This window comes from Lithobates pipiens, unplaced genomic scaffold (assembly GCF_037356315.1).
Source record: "Lithobates pipiens isolate NorthernLeopardFrog02 unplaced genomic scaffold, aLitPip1_a1.2 Scaffold_1, whole genome shotgun sequence".
Lineage (NCBI taxonomy): Eukaryota > Metazoa > Chordata > Amphibia > Anura > Ranidae > Lithobates > Lithobates pipiens.
The window spans coordinates 39,230,451-39,247,132 of record NW_027507685.1 but is presented as its reverse complement, the minus strand read 5'-3'; the positions used below and the strand labels follow the sequence as shown (position 1 = coordinate 39,247,132).

Genomic DNA, 16,682 nt, shown 5'->3' with positions numbered 1-16,682 from the left:
GCAGTGTGAACTGCCGGCGGGAGGTGTGCGATGCGGGAAAACGCAGCGGATTCGCGGCGTTCCCGCATCGCTGTGGTGTGAACCCGGCCTTATCTGGCTATATATTGTATACATGGGCGTTCCTGTTTGCCAACCGTCTGAAAAGTGATCCACTGTGGATTGCTTTTCCAAGGAATTTGACAAGCAGCTCAGAGGTGATATGTTGCCTCCTCAGCACCTGTGTTAACCACTGAAAGCCCACAGCACCCTGCTGCAATCACAAGCTTTACACACAATTGCAGCGGCGTTGCAGCGCTGCCATATTCACTTAAATAGGTTATTTTTAGTGGCAGCATTGCCACCATATTTTTTGATATGCAGCGGTGTGCCACTGGCCATATTCACTGGCTTGGGAGGTAAACTGTGGTTCAAATACCTGTTGTTACTACCTCTCACCTGCCTGTGTAAATAAGTCATATATATATATATATATATATATATATATATATATATATATATATATATATATACAGTTGAGCTTATTTTATGAGCTAAAGTGTCACATGCAAAGGAAAACTCAGAATAAACAATTGGAAGTTACCTGTAGTCCTGCTGAAATGCTTGTTATGATATTGTGTTAGAAAAAGTCCTTTTTTTTATCAAGAAATAAAAAGTTTATTTTTAAACCATTTTCCACATTTTGACATGCAGGGGAATTAATAAAAAAGTGTCTGGGATAAGTTCTACTTCAATGGGCACCATCGGTCATAGCAACCAATCAGCTTCTATTTTTTTAATGAAAATCTAAAAGATGATTGGTTGTGCTCTAGCTGAGTGAAAGTTAAAATAAAATGATCTCGGACATCTTTCTATTAATTTTTATTAGATCCTCCTGCATTGCCATTTATATCAGTGAAGGATTCAGATCAGAAACTGGTGCATGCTTGGTTATTCAACAGTACAATGCCTAGAGCTCATACATGTTATTTATATCATTGGATAAGGTGGTGAGGTTCTCATTTGTAGGATTTTGGCTTACCATTGCACTAAAGTGGCTTTATGTGAATGAGGCCATTCACATAACGTCCTATACTAGCATAAAGTGTAAAATGATTGCTGTAATGTGGGTCACTACACTTTCCATATATCTGGTCTTTGCAATTTTTGTAAAAATAAATGCACCATGGTTACTTACCTATATCTTGAAGTAGAACTAAAACTAACATGCTTTTTTTCATTTTGGACAGTCTAAACCGTGCAGAGGTCTCAAACTGGCGGCCCTCCAGCTGTTGCGAAACTACAAGTCCCATCATGCCTTTGCCTGTGGGAGTCATGTTTGTAACTGTCAGCCTTGCAATGCCTCATGGGACTTGTAGTTTCGCAACAGCTGGAGGGCCACCAGTTTGAGACCACTGGGTGGGTTATAACCCCTGTCAGTTTTTTTTTTTTGCCATCTTTGTTGCATTGAGGAGTCACGTCAAGTGCCTTTTAACCAAAATAGGAAAGGAGAGAAAATCCCTCCAAAGTGAGGGAATCACTGGTTGTTGTCACCAGGGTCATCAGAACTAGTGTCCCCATTGGAATATTTCCTCTCTATGACTGGTCAGGGGACAACCCAAAATTTGTAATTTTCTTTCGCTTCCAGTGATAATGGTAACCAGTACAAATTGAGAGGGTGAATCTCCATAGTGGGGGCACAAAAAGCAAAAAAAAAAAACATGACACAGACTTTGTGATCAGAGTAAGGGTTCATGCACACTGGCTTAAAAATCACTGCTCCTACAGGAGTTTTGTGTCCAGCAGTACGGGGGATCGAAGCCCAGCTCATCTCCCCCTCCGCTCTGCGGCGCCGACATTGTAACTGTGGGCTCCAGCTGGGCACCCACTGCACATGCAAGAGCGGCGCCGCGATTGGCCCCACAATCATCTGGGACCTGAGACGTGTTCCAGATGATTAACAAGAGGCAGAGCTGGTCTCCCTTCCTGTGCCGAAGGAAATGAAGTCAAGAGCCTAGGCGCTGAAGGAGGCAGACTACGAGGGACCCCCTAGCAACAGGCATTTAGAGGTGAGTAAAAAAAATAATTTCTCCAAATGTTTTTTTTTTTAATGCACATACATTTTTTAGGGTGGAACTCCACTTTTAGCCCAGTGTTCATGGAGCCTAATGCGTATTGTCTTTGAAAAAAGGAAAAAATAATACAAACATATACTTAAACTTGGCACTTATACTGTCCCTAATATTATATTCTTTCCCAATGCATGTGTGTAGATACTGTATATACAACTGGAGACAGTTGCAACCAGCTAAGTCCATTTTCTAAGCAACACAAAGCAGTCAATGTACACATGTCTATTAAGCATAACACTCATATACTCTTAAATACAATTAAGCCATTGATTAAGATTAAGCCATTGCTGGCAGATATTTCTATAATCAATCTGTGGAGTAGTTCAGTGCTGAAAAGTTTTCCTCTGTTGAAATCAAAAGAGTAGCAGCACATATTCAAATCAAGTATAATAAGTGTTGGTAAAAGTATTACATGATTAGAAAGTGTATCATGTCATACTTGAATATAAGCAATAATCTTAATAACAATTTAAATACTATTTAATTAAATACTGATATAAAATATTGTAATCTAGAAGGGTTTGCATATGTTTTTTATTTCAAATGCATTTGATGTTCTAGAAATACTTCCAATTTATATTTTAACATTTATTCAGAAATATCTTTCAACAGAGGTTTATATTTAAGGAACTTTTGATTACCAAGGTTCTATTATTTATTAGGTAGTCCTCTTAACCAGACATAAGGTTGTCCAGCATGGCTGTGTTTATTCATGAATAGATTGACAATCGTGGCAGCCAAGGATAGAAAACATGAGTTTGTCCTTGTTGGCATTGTAAGACTGTCTAAAGGCAAAACCTTTTTTTTGCATATAGCAGAGAATGGTTAAAAACCCTCTGATTCCTCCTGTATTGAATTGTATTGTAACTGTACTGTCTGCCCTAAAGTTGTAAAGCGCTGCTCAAACTGTTGGCGCTATATAAATCCTGTATAATAATAAAAAAAAAACCCCCTTTGAGGCTTTTATGGCCGTAATGTTTATTTTAATGCTTAAAAGTAGACATGTGCATTCGTTTTCGTTCGAATTTCGGGTATTTTCGTTATCGTTTTAACAAACAATAATGAACGTGCAGAATCCAAAAACCGAAAGATCCAACATAAACAAATGCTTTATTTTCGCTTTCGTTGCAACAGTTCGATATAGATAGGAGATTTGACATGACGCTGACAATAGCAATCTGTGTCCTTCGAACCTGTGGTCGAATGTGCCTAACCTTAGCTCTATTAGTCCAGGATTATTCTACATAGAGAGAAAAGATTCGACATAGAGAGAAAAGTTTCGACATTATAGAGACAATAGCAAAAAAGGTTGAATGTGCCTAACCGAACTCTATTAGTCCAAGATTATTCGACATAGAGAGAAAAGATTCAACATGAAGATTTGACAAAGCAGTCGCCGTGAGCAGACATTTATGGTCAAATGCTCTGCCCATAGGCTATAGAAGAATTCTAATGTTGGTTGACTAGTAATAATAATTAATAAATATAATTATTACTAGTGTCATACATTAGAATTCTACTATAGCTTGTAGGCGGAACATTCGACCAGAAATGTACGATTGCGGCGCCGTACAGTTTAGCTGCTCCGTCAAATTTTCTTAGAACATTCGACAGACACCATAAGCCTTCAATGACGGATTCTACCTTAATTAATGCGGATTTTCGGACGAATGCATTTTTTTACAAAACTAAATAAATAAAAACGAATTTCGGGAGTAACTAAATAAATTTATTTTTCGGACGAAAACAAATTTCGAAAAAAAATATTTCAGTGTGCACATGTCTACTTAAAAGTATGTGTATTAGCAAAACTGAAAAGTGAAGGGAAATCTTAAAATCTTCCCAATGGGACAGGGACAGCAACAAATAACCTTGCTGGATTAAAGCACTTCTTTGCTCTTTGTGACATAGAAGTTATGGAGTTCAGAGAGAGCCAGGTAACTAGAATTTTTATAAGAAGTGCGGCAATGGCAGCCTCTATAATTTTAGAGGTAACCTTTGCAAATGGATATCATTTTAAAAATGAGTGAGATTGTGAAAAAAGTAAGATTAAAAAGTGAGTTTGTTAAAGAAGTCAGTAAAGTGGATTCTTCCTTTATGGTAATGTGTACATATGCTGTATATATATAGGCACACATATATTAAAGTTTGCATGTAACTTTATATTAAATTAAAAAATGACAGCTTGCAGTGTACAGCGCCTGAATAGGAATGACATAGCGGGCAGGAGAAACACATGACACCCCCTCCCCATTGGATGTTTTTTTATGCTAAATGAAAATGAGAGTTTTCTGGCAGTTGACCACAATCTCTCCTGCTCATCAGACCCCTCAGTGCTTTTCTCAATAGCCTTTCACAAAGCAGAGATTGTTCTCATTACGGAAGAAAACGGCACTAGTGGCCAAATATCTTAATTAGGAAGTTCCTTAACACTGGTCATTCAGGTGTTCACCAGGAATTTGTTTATTAGGTTTGGACAAACTGATCCTCTAGTAATCCCCTTGCAGTAATAAGGCCAGCAGTAGGGGATGTATTGCAAAGACACGGCTGCTTGTTAATAAGGATTTTTTCTTAAACAAGCTACTAATTATCAGTGTTGTAAAGAAGACCACCAGTACTGAGCAACCTAGCAAGACGGGGTGCTGAGAAGGACAGTGAGGATGTTACAGGCAATCTCAGGCCAGACATCAGCAATTAGATAGAGAGAGAGGTTCTCAAGGTTATTAGGAATGACATTCAGCCTTCAGTAATTGCCAAGAAGAGGGCCAAAGAAGTGTCCTGAGGAAATACAGTACATTGGCTAAGTAACCAGAATGCAGAACAGAGTACATAGGATTAACCTAAAAATGTTTTCCCCTTGTTTTATAAAGTTTGTTTACACTGCCATTAAAGTGGAAGTAAACTCCCCTATCGTTTTCAGCCAAGGAAGCTGCCATCTTTGCCTCTGTTTAATCTTCAACTGCTATGGTGCTGCACATGTGATTCGTTATGACACCAGCCATTGGATGGTTTGATAGTTTGGCTGAGAGCACAGCCAATGTGCAGTTAGCATTCCCGGCATGCCTTTTTTTAACTGTTTAAATCGATGGGTTTACATCCACTTTAAGTAATTGAAAAGACATCCATACATGAGCACGAAGAATTATCTGAGCCTATCTTTAATGGCTATCTGTATACAGATAAGTTCACCGGACAAATAGGAGAATTGGCTGGGAATTTTCAGTTTTTCTTTTTATCATCGGGCTAGGATAGTGTATTATTGTAGGTATTTACCGTATATACTCGAGTATAAGCCGAGATTTTCAGCCTCTTTTTTGAGGCTGAAAGTGCCCCCCTCGGCTTATACTCGAGTCATCGCTGTCTGCCCGCTCGATCAGCGTGTCGAGCAGACAGACAGCGGCCATTCTATTCAAAAGCCGCGCCTCCGGCTCCGCCTTCGCCTGTGATAGGCGGAACACTGAATTTCCCAGCAGCCTGTGTTCCGCCTATCACGGACATCGTATCATCCTCGTACTACGGACGAGGATGATACGACGTCTGTGATAGGCGGAACACAGGCTGCTGGGAAATTCAGTGTTCCGCCTATCACAGGCGAAGGCGGCGGCGCAGCTTTTGAACTTTACAATGGCCGCCGACGAAGAGGGCACGGGACGGCACGGCACGGGACGGGACGGGACGGGGGCAAGGCAAGGCACGACACGGGACGGATGCAAGGAGGCAAGGCACGGCACGGGACGGAGGCAAGGAGGCAAGGCACGGGACGGAGGCTCGGGACAAAGGTAGGCTGGACACACACACACACACACACACACACACACACACACACACACACACACACACATGGATGGAGACACACACAGGGATGGATGGATGGATGGATGGAGACACACACACACAGGGATGGATGGATGGATGGATGGAGACACACACACACAGGGATGGATGGATGGATGGATGGAGACACACACACACAGGGATGGATGGATGGATGGACACACACACACACAGGGATGGATGGACGGACACACAGGGATGGACGGACACACAGGGATGGACGGACACACAGGGATGGACGGACACACACACAGGGATGGACAGGCATGTCTCACCCTCGGCTTATACACGAGTCAATAAGTTTGCCAGTTTTTTTGGGGGTAAATTGGGGGCCTCGGCTTATATTCGGGTCGGCCTATACTCGAGTATATACGGTATGTAGTGCTGAGAATTTGTCTAGCATTTTACATATATTTTTCATTTACTCCAGTCCCTGATCTCAATGATCTTTCAATCTAGGGCCAAGTTAGAGAGATAATGACCTATACCAGACTCTCTGGAGGAAACCCACATAAGCACAGGGTTAACATGCAAACTCTATACAGATAGTGGCATGGTTTGGATTTGAACCAACAATTCTAGCGCTACAAGGCAGAAGTGCTAACCGGTCGGCTGCTGTACTGCCCTTGTATGGAGAAGGAGATGACTACTAACAGCGTGTGATTGTTCACTGATATCTACATCCTCTAGGAGAATAACTTGATGGTTTCAGTGTATGTATCACAAGAAAAAGGAATGGGGACTCTTAAGCTGAGCTACAAGTTTTATTTAACTTTACAGTGGAGCTCCACCCAAAAGGGGAACCTCTGCTGCCACATTTGGCACCTGTGAGTCAGAATTTCGGCACACCACCTCCCACAGCTGGCCCATTAAGAAAGTACAGAGTGATTCGCAGTGATTCGCAGTAGAAAACTGGCTGTGAAGCCGCAAGGCTTCTTCTGACTGTCTGAGGCAGAGTTCATGATGTCATAAGCCCGCTTCTCCACCTCAGCCAATCAGAGGAAGCTTTGTATTTATTCATAGAATACAAAGCTTACTCTAAATGGCAGAGCAGTGCTCAGCCTTACTTGATTTTGTTCCAGGACCAGAATGGGGAAGTCTCATGCCTCTGCCAGGAAAACAGCACTATATAAATTATATAGCTGAGACTACATACAGTGTATACAGCACTCCCAGCCCTATAATACCATGTACACACGACCAGACTTTTCGACGGACTAGGTCCGACGGTCTTCCCGACAGACTTTCGGTGGAGTTCCGGTAGACTTGGACACACACAATCACACCAAAGTCCGATGGATTCAAACGTGATGATGTATGACCAGACTAGAATAAGGAAGTTCATAGCCAGTAACCAATAACTGCCCTAGCGTCGGTATTTGTCCGTCGGACTAGCATACACACAAATGGATTTCTCAATAGGAACTGGGTCCGGTGGAGTTCCGGCCAAATAATTTGAAACATGTTCTATTTCTAAAGTCCATCAGATTTAGGACAGCAAAGGTCCGATGGAGCCCACACACGATCGAATTGTCCGATGGATTCGTTACGTTGGACCTTTGCTGTCGAAAAGGCCGGTCCTTTGTACGCGGCATAACTGTTAGTGAAGCTTGGTCCAAACAAACTATTTCAAGTTTAAGGAAACCTGGAGATCAGCTTTAAGGTTGGCTACTGGTGGAAGGACAGCTTAAGCCAGTTTCCCAAAACTTGGCCTCAGTTCCCACCAACAGGTTATGGTTTGTGGATATCCACAAAGCTATGCTCCTTAGCAAGGTCACCGCTACTGATGGGTCTTGAGGACAGGATAGGTTTGGAAGGCACTGGATCTCTCTGTTTGGCTTTGGCTTGCTGGTAAGCACTGTTCCTATTTGAACTGTGGGGTAAATCAATGTGTTCATTTATGAAAAATTATCCTAACCTAAAACTATTCAGATATTCACTTTAAAAAGGTCAGTCCACCCAAGTACATCTTTTCTAGTTATAGAGGCGGCCATAGCTTACATCCCTTTGTAAATGTTAGTTGCCCAACTGTTAGCCCCTGTACACACGGTTGGAGATTTTCACAACCAAATCCATCAGATTTTGCCCGGCGGATTTTGTCCGTCGGATCTTGTCCGAAACTGTTGCGCACACACGGTCGGACAAAGTTGGCGAAAAATCCGATCTTTCAGAACGTGATGACGTAATTTCGTTACGATGCGACTACATTCAGGCTAGTAGCCAATAGCTTTGATGTAGGAATTTTATCTGAGCATGCGTGGCACTTGGTCCGATCAAAATTCTCTACACATGATCGGAGTATGTCCGATCGGCCCAGTTGGTCGGGAAATATTTCCAACATGTTGGAAAATTGGGTCCAACGGATATTCCGACGGAATCAGTCTGATGCATACCACACACAGTCGGATTATCCGACGACACAGGCCGATAGGACACATTCCGACGGATTCTCCGACCGTGTGTACAAGGGCTTATACTGAATCAGCACTGAGGTTTGGACCTGGTACCAGTTAGCACATAAAGGAAGTCAGATTAAAGTCAGAACCTCATATCTGTGCACTTGTTCTGGATTAGTTGCTCAAAGCCCATAAGTAAGGAGGTTGGGACGACAACCAGGAAACTAGCATTCACATTGAAATTAAGCACTGATCGTGTCTGCTTTTTCCAAAGGAAAGGTTTTCTTTAGTCTTCCACTATTTTTTACATTTCTGAGGGATTCCACTGGCAGATCTCCAGTAGAAAAGTCTGCCCTATCATTGAGTTATACTCTTCCATCCAGCAATCAGAGGCATCTTAATCATACAATTTATTGGTAACTCAATATAACAAGGATAGAGTCAGATATCTGTGACATATTGTTGCAGATTTTAACACCTAACTTTCTGGGAAATATAAGAAACTTGTTACTGCATTTACCAGCAACTTGCCAAAACTGGTATACAAGGTTTGGGTGGACCAAACTTTTAACACACTTCATACTGATTAACATTTTCAGTATTGTCCCAAAGCCACCAGTTAAGGAAATATTGCTTGCTTAGAATCTCAAAGTTTAAATCTGGAAGGTATCTGTAGAGAAACAAAACACACCTCTGCCAATTTGATACAAAAGGCTCATAAAATGTAAAACTACCTACAGATTTGTGAGAGCAAAATCCAAACCTGGACATTTCAGGTACCGTATTTGCCGGTGTATAAGACGACTGGGTGTATAAGACGACCCCCTATTTTTCCAGTGAAAACTTAGGTTTTGGGCTATACTCACCATATAAGACTACCCCCCTTCGGAGGCAACACCATTTAAAAAAAACACATCAGAAACGTAAAAAAAAAAAAACACATCAGACTTAACATCAGAAAAAACTTGTGAACTACAAGTCCCAGAGATCCCACAATTGTCAGGCAGCAACAATGAATCCTCTCCTCCAAAGCACCATAAATCATACCTGTATTTTTGGGGAGATCTGGAGCTGGATGTGCAGTACAGGATGCCTTGTTAATATGTAGAGCGCCAGGTACACAGTATATGATGCTGTGTTAGTGCAGTAGCGCCGGGAACACTGCAGAATACAGTGTGCATATAATGTGCACCGCTAAGCCAATCATGGCAGGCAATGTATTTTACTAATCTGTTGATGGATACAAAGCCTGCTCGGATTGGCAGAGGCTGTGACATCATCAGCCCGCGCCGCTCTGACTCATTGTACTGCATCCTGCTCGGATTGGCAGAGGTTGTTACTCCAATCCGAGCAGGCTTAGCAAGGCTCTGTATTCATTAACAGAGTGCATTGGCCGCCGGGATTGGCTGAGCGGTGCATACTGTATGTATACAGTATTACCGAGCACCCGGCGGGCTGAAATCCATTGCGGCCACTTCATACCCAGCGTATAAGACGACCCCCACTTTTTGGCTGTGTAATTTAGGTGTAAAAGGTCGTCTTATACGCCGGAAAATACGGTAGATCAATCAATTCTGTCATGTCTATGGGGACCCCTTCTTGCTGTTCATTTCAGCTGCTATCTGGTGGATCAATCAATTAGCTAGGTTACAAAACCTGTCCCTGAAACTATGTTCTGCTCCTTGCCATCTACATAAATGTAAAGATATGGTTCGTGTTAATGGGCTCCATCAATGAGAATGAGGCCTCAGAGTCGTTGGTTTGTAGCAGCATGAAAGTCTATGAGCACCCTAGGAAGTTTCTGTTATTGAAACGAGTAGTGCTCTCATATAGAGAAATGCTATATATAAACATAAAACAGACTATATATTTCAATAACCAGTTGTCTAAAACCTATTTTTTTCATATGTATTATGAAATTCAGTATCATTGGATTAGAGAGTCTAAATGTATATGAAAGTATTCTGCTGTATGAAGTAATTTTTTCATGTATGGCATCTTTTTGGACAGTCGTGCCATATAGTGTGGGGTATAACAAAGACTGTAATTTTCTCCTTTCAGTAAAGTTAAAGCTGGTGGCTATCGGTCACTCTACTTTACACATTGTCTTGGTCTTGGTCATGACATTACCTGTTTATACTGTATAAGCCTGATAATATAGATAATGTTTTAAATCTAAATCTGTTATAGTACTCAAAGTCTCAGAATACTCTGCACAACAAATTTCATAGAAAGCTATGGGATTGACCCATTCCTGATCAATAAGAACGTCTGTATTCCATGGTTGTTGATTTTGCCTCATGTGACATTTAACTAAAGCATGGCGCAGGTATAGGATTTTCCCTCTTATTTATGGAATAATTCTAGGCATGCTTGTGACTATCTTTTCCATATCCTATAAACTGGTAACCTGGGTAGGAACTGCTGAAATATGTTCGATGGCTTGTGAATATGACACCATGAGATTGATTTACTAAGAGCAAATGGGCTTAATTAATGAATGAAGTGAAGCTCTGCTGACTTCCATAATCCTATCAAATGCAAGCAAAAATATAGTTTTTTTTTATTTTCTTCAGACATGATTAGTTATTGTATGCAAATTTATTTTTCACCACATTCATTAGGCTAAGGGAAAATTTCCTTGAAAAGTGAACAGCCTATTTGCATTTAGCAAAACAACCTCAATATATGTCTAATGTACTTTGTCAGTTGATTGTATAGAACAACAAAAGTTTACATATTTAACAGTTCAATTTTCTTAAATATATTTTATTTTTACTTTATAGGAGCATGTTACAGTATATAAGTTTGACTAAAAGTAAATGACTAAACAAAAGTTTAAAGTAAAGTCTTTTATTCCTTTTTTTTCTCTCCAGGTCACGTACATACATAGCAAGATTTTAAAAACTTTATTGCAGCTTTATACCTGTTGCTCTATTGTTGAAAATTACACCCGACCTTTACTTTCTACTTCCTGAATGATATATGAATGATATATGGAAGGGTGGAAGGGATGTGTTGGAAATGATGACAGGTTCACTCCACATGTTGTGATACGGAAAGAGTTGATGAGAAAAGCGGCAAGCCAATATCACAAGCTTAAAATTATGTGCAAAAATACACAGAACTGCTTAAATATTGTCATTGTTAGAATAAAGTAATGTTTTGGTAATCTTAGAAAATGTGAGAGCATTTATTAAAAGGTCTAATTTTTAATAACATTTAATATTTCCATAATTGCTTTTGTTGCAATTATGCATCTTATATTATTTTTTTTAATGAAAGTAGAGTTTTTCTTTAAAATAAATCTGTTAAATGTGTGGCAAGTAGACAACACTGAAGAATGGATTAAGAATGATTTTTAATAATTTATATTTTAAAAATATGATATATAAATATGAGAATTAGTCAGCATGGTCATGCCCACATTCTACGTTAAAATTTATTTTAACTGACACTTTATAAAAAATATTTCATTTTTTATAGTGAAATATTATACGTATGTCCAACACTCTGTTCTTTGCCTTTATGCATCTACAGCAGTAGGTAATAGAAAGTGTTAGTCGAAAAATAAAAGAAAAAAATATTCATGTACACCCCATTGCTAGATAAATAATGATATATATATATATATATATATATATATATATATATATATATATATATATATATATATATACATACTTTTTTTTTTTTATTGTCCAATATTTTTATTGAATTTTCAAAGTTTAACAAACATATAGTATATCAAATAAACAGTAGTTACACACATTTCTGGAGCTAGATTTGTACTGTTACCGATATCACATTCATATTTGTATATTTAACTTTATATATATATATATATATATATATATATATATATATATATATATATATATATATATATATATATATATATTAATATTCTTTATCTAGCAATGGGGTGTGCATGAATATTTTTAATTTTTTATATATATGTGTATACACATACCATGTATACATGTATATACACTTGGCAAATAAACATCATTATGAAAAAATGCAATTTATAATATGCTTTTATGGTAATAGAAAGACAGAGAGATAGATGGATAGATAGACAGACAGCTGGTCGGTGTTATTTAAAAAACAAATATAAGTTTAATAATAGACTGTACACACAATTTAATACTGAATTATTTAAACAAAACCTCCTTTCCTGTTTTACTATAAAATAAGTTGTAGAACATCATGGATTGCATGTAATTTACAATTTAAATTTCTTTTGTCTGGAAAAGCAAAATGAGCTGTTTTTCTCTATAAATGATTGCAGATTGCACCCCCTTTAGAATTGTCGCCTTAAAGTCCCTAATTAGTTTAGAATAACACCTTCATTAGTATTAATTTAAAAAAAATAACACATTGACCACACCATCAGAAATCTAATTTCACATTATAAGCTCTTATAGAGTTAATAATAATATCTAAGGCTTACTAATTTAGGGTTCTAAAGGGCTTTATAGGATAAATAATGAAATTATATTCTGTGTTAATTGACAGTATAAAAGCACAAATGAGCTTTTTCCTTTGGAAAGGCATAACAGTTTCTAAATAAAGCATGCGAGCCTCGGAAAAGAGGTTTCAGGCAAATGAATAGTCATTACTACCTTCAATGATGTGGGTCTTTTGATCAGAAAGAAATTAGCTCCACAGAACAGACAATGCAAGCCTGTCCTGGAAGAGGGAGAAAATTAGACAGCCAGGCTTACTTTGCACCTATGTCTATAAGCTATAGAGCGCCCTGCTTTTCAATTACAGCTGTTCACTTGTAGAGAGCTTGGAGGACATGTGACTGATGGGAACTCTGTTGTACTGACCTTTCAATACAGCACAGACATTTTGTTATATAATGAGCATATATGATATATATTTTCATTTCCTTTGTCTATACAAAATAAATTATAAATGGATATAATTTTCTAGAAAAATACATTTAGAGACCATATAAATCTTGTTTTTTTTTTTTATATTTGTTATCCAGTTGTTATTCCTATAAATAATAGGATATTTTTATTTTATGTATGTGTTTGGGGTGGTTAAAACAATAAGAAACCTCCTCATGATGGTAGCATTTCGGAGAGCTGGACCACTGTTCTCCCAATGAGCTCAGTGGTCCAGGTGTTTTGTAGTCTACACCCCCCCCCCCCCGTAAGTGCCCCAATTAAAAATACTGCTCAAGGATTGGGGTTACTGTTGAAATTTTATCCTATAAGGCCCCTTTCACACTGAGAAGCTTCTAAACCGCCAGTAAAACACTGAGCACTTTTGAAGAGCTTTTCAGGCGCTTCCAAAGAGCTTTCCATTCATTTCAATGGAAAGGGGCATTTTTTAACTGCCCTGAAACGCGCACTGCCCTAGTGTGAAAGCATTCATTGATTTCAATGGAAATAGGTTTTCGTGAGCTTTGTTTTTCACATGAAAAAAATCGCCTGAAAAACAATTCAGTGGGAAAATGACACCCCTCTCTCCATAGTCTTATACTCACCTGTCTATGATCCTATCAGATTCATGCTACGCCGCCCCCATACAGTTGCTGCTAGAAAATCTCCCAGGCATTCCTGTCTTCTGCACATGCCAAATCCTAATATTCCTATGGAAAAGCAGTTTATCACTGGGCTGCATGAAAGATGGTCCATAGTAATGAATGAGATTTTGTGTGCGCATGCAAAGGACCCTTTGGGACTGACCGGAAGAACTTCCAATGACATCTTTGGATCTGAGAGTATCAAGATGGTGGGGAATCATTTCAAGACTCAAAATACAGTTATTCTTTTTATGCCCTAATACACACAGTATTAGAAAAGCATTAAAATGGAATTGTGCGCATCAATGTTTTAGGTTTTTATTTTTTGAGTGTTAAATTGCCAATTTGATTAAAGTAATGTACACTGGGAAACTTACAGTGTTACTAAACCCAGGGCCCTGCATTCACTATATCTGGCCTCCCACAGTACACAGAATATGGAAATTAAATTATTGTAGTAAATAAAAACTGCTAAATACATTTTCTCATCAGCAGTACATAGCAGTCTTTTGACTTCTATGAGTGTCTGGTGAATGTTTGTAGGAGGAGTTTTCATTCTCTTCTGACTGTCCTAGGAGGCTGCAGGACCCCTGACCCTCTGGCTGGACAGTGCTGATTGGCTCTGTGCTGATCAAATATAACCCAATAATTTTTTTTTCTAGCAATACACACCAAACTGAGCATGTACAGAGTGCCTCCATGGCTCTGTTCTATCAGGAGATGTGTTGGGGACTGTGGAAGAGGGCGGGGATCAGAGAAGACAGGATTGAATAGCCTTGCGGAGGATTAACCCCTTAGTTTCCACAGTGAATATAATACACATGCTTTACTGCATATACAGACTGATTTTACTGTTGTGGGTTTAATAACACTTTAAGACATGATGAGCAATATCAAATAGCTATAAAACTAGCAGCTTTACAGTGCATTTCAGTGACTACAAATTTTGAATGGTATTCAATGTTTTTTTTTTTTTTTTTTTTTTTTTTCCAAGAAAAGTTTTATTGTAAAGGTTGCAAAAAAACTTACAGTTCAGTACATCAGAGCAGTATAGTACAGAAATGTCACATTCGAATAATGAACAGGAATCATTGAAGTAAACAGAACACATGTCTACAAAATAAGGAAAAACAAAACAGGAAAAATACGTGCTAAGGCGTACTTAACAAACTTTACAATGGATCGTCATATGTCCAGCATAAAGGTGACTGGAAACTATTATGTCCATGGGCTTGGGGATTCAATTGGCAGCAATTGTGACATATTATAAAGCTTGGAGAGGTGTGGGGGTGCGGTCACGGACCTCAAGCAGTATTCAATGTTTTATTTAAATTAATATTTGATGTGAGATTTTATTTGCTTGATATGACAAGTTTTCATTATGTTGTTTTAGCTATAGGTTTTCTCTAGTAGCTAGCTGTACATAAGATTCAATCAGCACTTTTGCTGAACAATTGCTGAGAGAAAATCAATAACCTGATAATCCATATATATATTACTGTTTCAGTTAGTCTGAACTGGACTAGTTTCAGATGATCTTATTGGCCCCAATGCCGCCCACAATATAGCAATGCAGGCTTCTCCCTAAGAGCTGACAATAGTTTGGTATTGATAGCCTGGTATTATCACACAACATGATTTTTCATCTTGGCGGGAAATCTCTGTGTGGTGAGGCAAACGCTTCCTTTTTCCATGAAATGTTTCAATGCATATGTGCTTTCTCTGCCCAGTAGCCAACTGCACCGCTGTGGGCAGTTGTCTCACTGCCTGTAATTTTTAGTGAGACATTTGCTAGCTATTTTCTGTATTACAGATCAGTAATGATTAAAGTGGAACTAAAGTTTTCATCATGGAGGGTGGGTTTTGGTCATAATGTGCAAGTATGCACCAGACTAACCTTGCAAAGTCCATACTCCCCCTCGTCGCTGGGAATTCCATCTTCTCCTAGTTTTGTTCTTCCAGGTCTAGAGTCTTTGAACATCTTTATTGGCTGGACCAGGATGTTATAGCTCTAGTGTATGTGTATGGGAGTTACTTTGTCCTAGCACCTGATTTTTAAACACCTGAAATTAAGTATACTGAACTGAACTTGCACGGCTGTCAGTGTACAATTTGTAAAAACAGGGGAAGAAAATTTTATGGAAAAAGAGACATATAAGGTCTCTTCCACCATCCTTCTACCATATCTAACAATTTGTTCTTTTACAAGTTTAGTTCCACTTTAACAAGACTGTGTACCTAGGTGTGCACATTGCTGTGTACTGTACACTTGCTGAGAACAAGCTGATGTTATGGCCACAATGAAAAGTCTGGGAGCTGAACACATTGACTCCCACTCAATGATCTAAATCACTTGATCATGATAACTTGACAAATTTCCATTACTAAAATATTGCTTTGTTCTAAAAATCCCTAGGCCTAAGCCCTTGTACACATGGTCGGACATTCCGACAACAAAATCCGTCAGATTTTATCCGACAGATTTTGTCCGAAACTGGTGTTGCATACACATGGTCGGACAAAGTTGATGGAAAATCCGATCATTTGGAACGTGATGACGTTCGTTCATTACAGCGGGACTACGTTCAGGCTAGTAGCCAATAGCTTTGGTCTCGTAATTTGATCTGAGCATGCGTGGCACTTTGTCCGATCGTAATTCTCTACAAGCGATCGGACAAAGTCTGATGGGATCATGTTGTCAGAAAATTTTATATCCAGCTATCAAGCTTTGTTGGTTGGACATTCCCATGGAGCCCACACACAGTCGGATTATCCGACAACACGGTCCGATTGGACATT

The 16,682-nt window shown here is 39.0% G+C and overlaps 1 long non-coding RNA gene across 2 annotated transcripts in view; it reads right to left on the bottom strand.

Annotated features, from left to right (window-relative positions):
• LOC143989380 (uncharacterized) overlaps positions 1-16,682 on the bottom strand; it is a 153,279-nt gene that overhangs the window by 89,048 nt on the left and 47,549 nt on the right. The gene's annotated exons all lie outside the window — the stretch shown is intronic.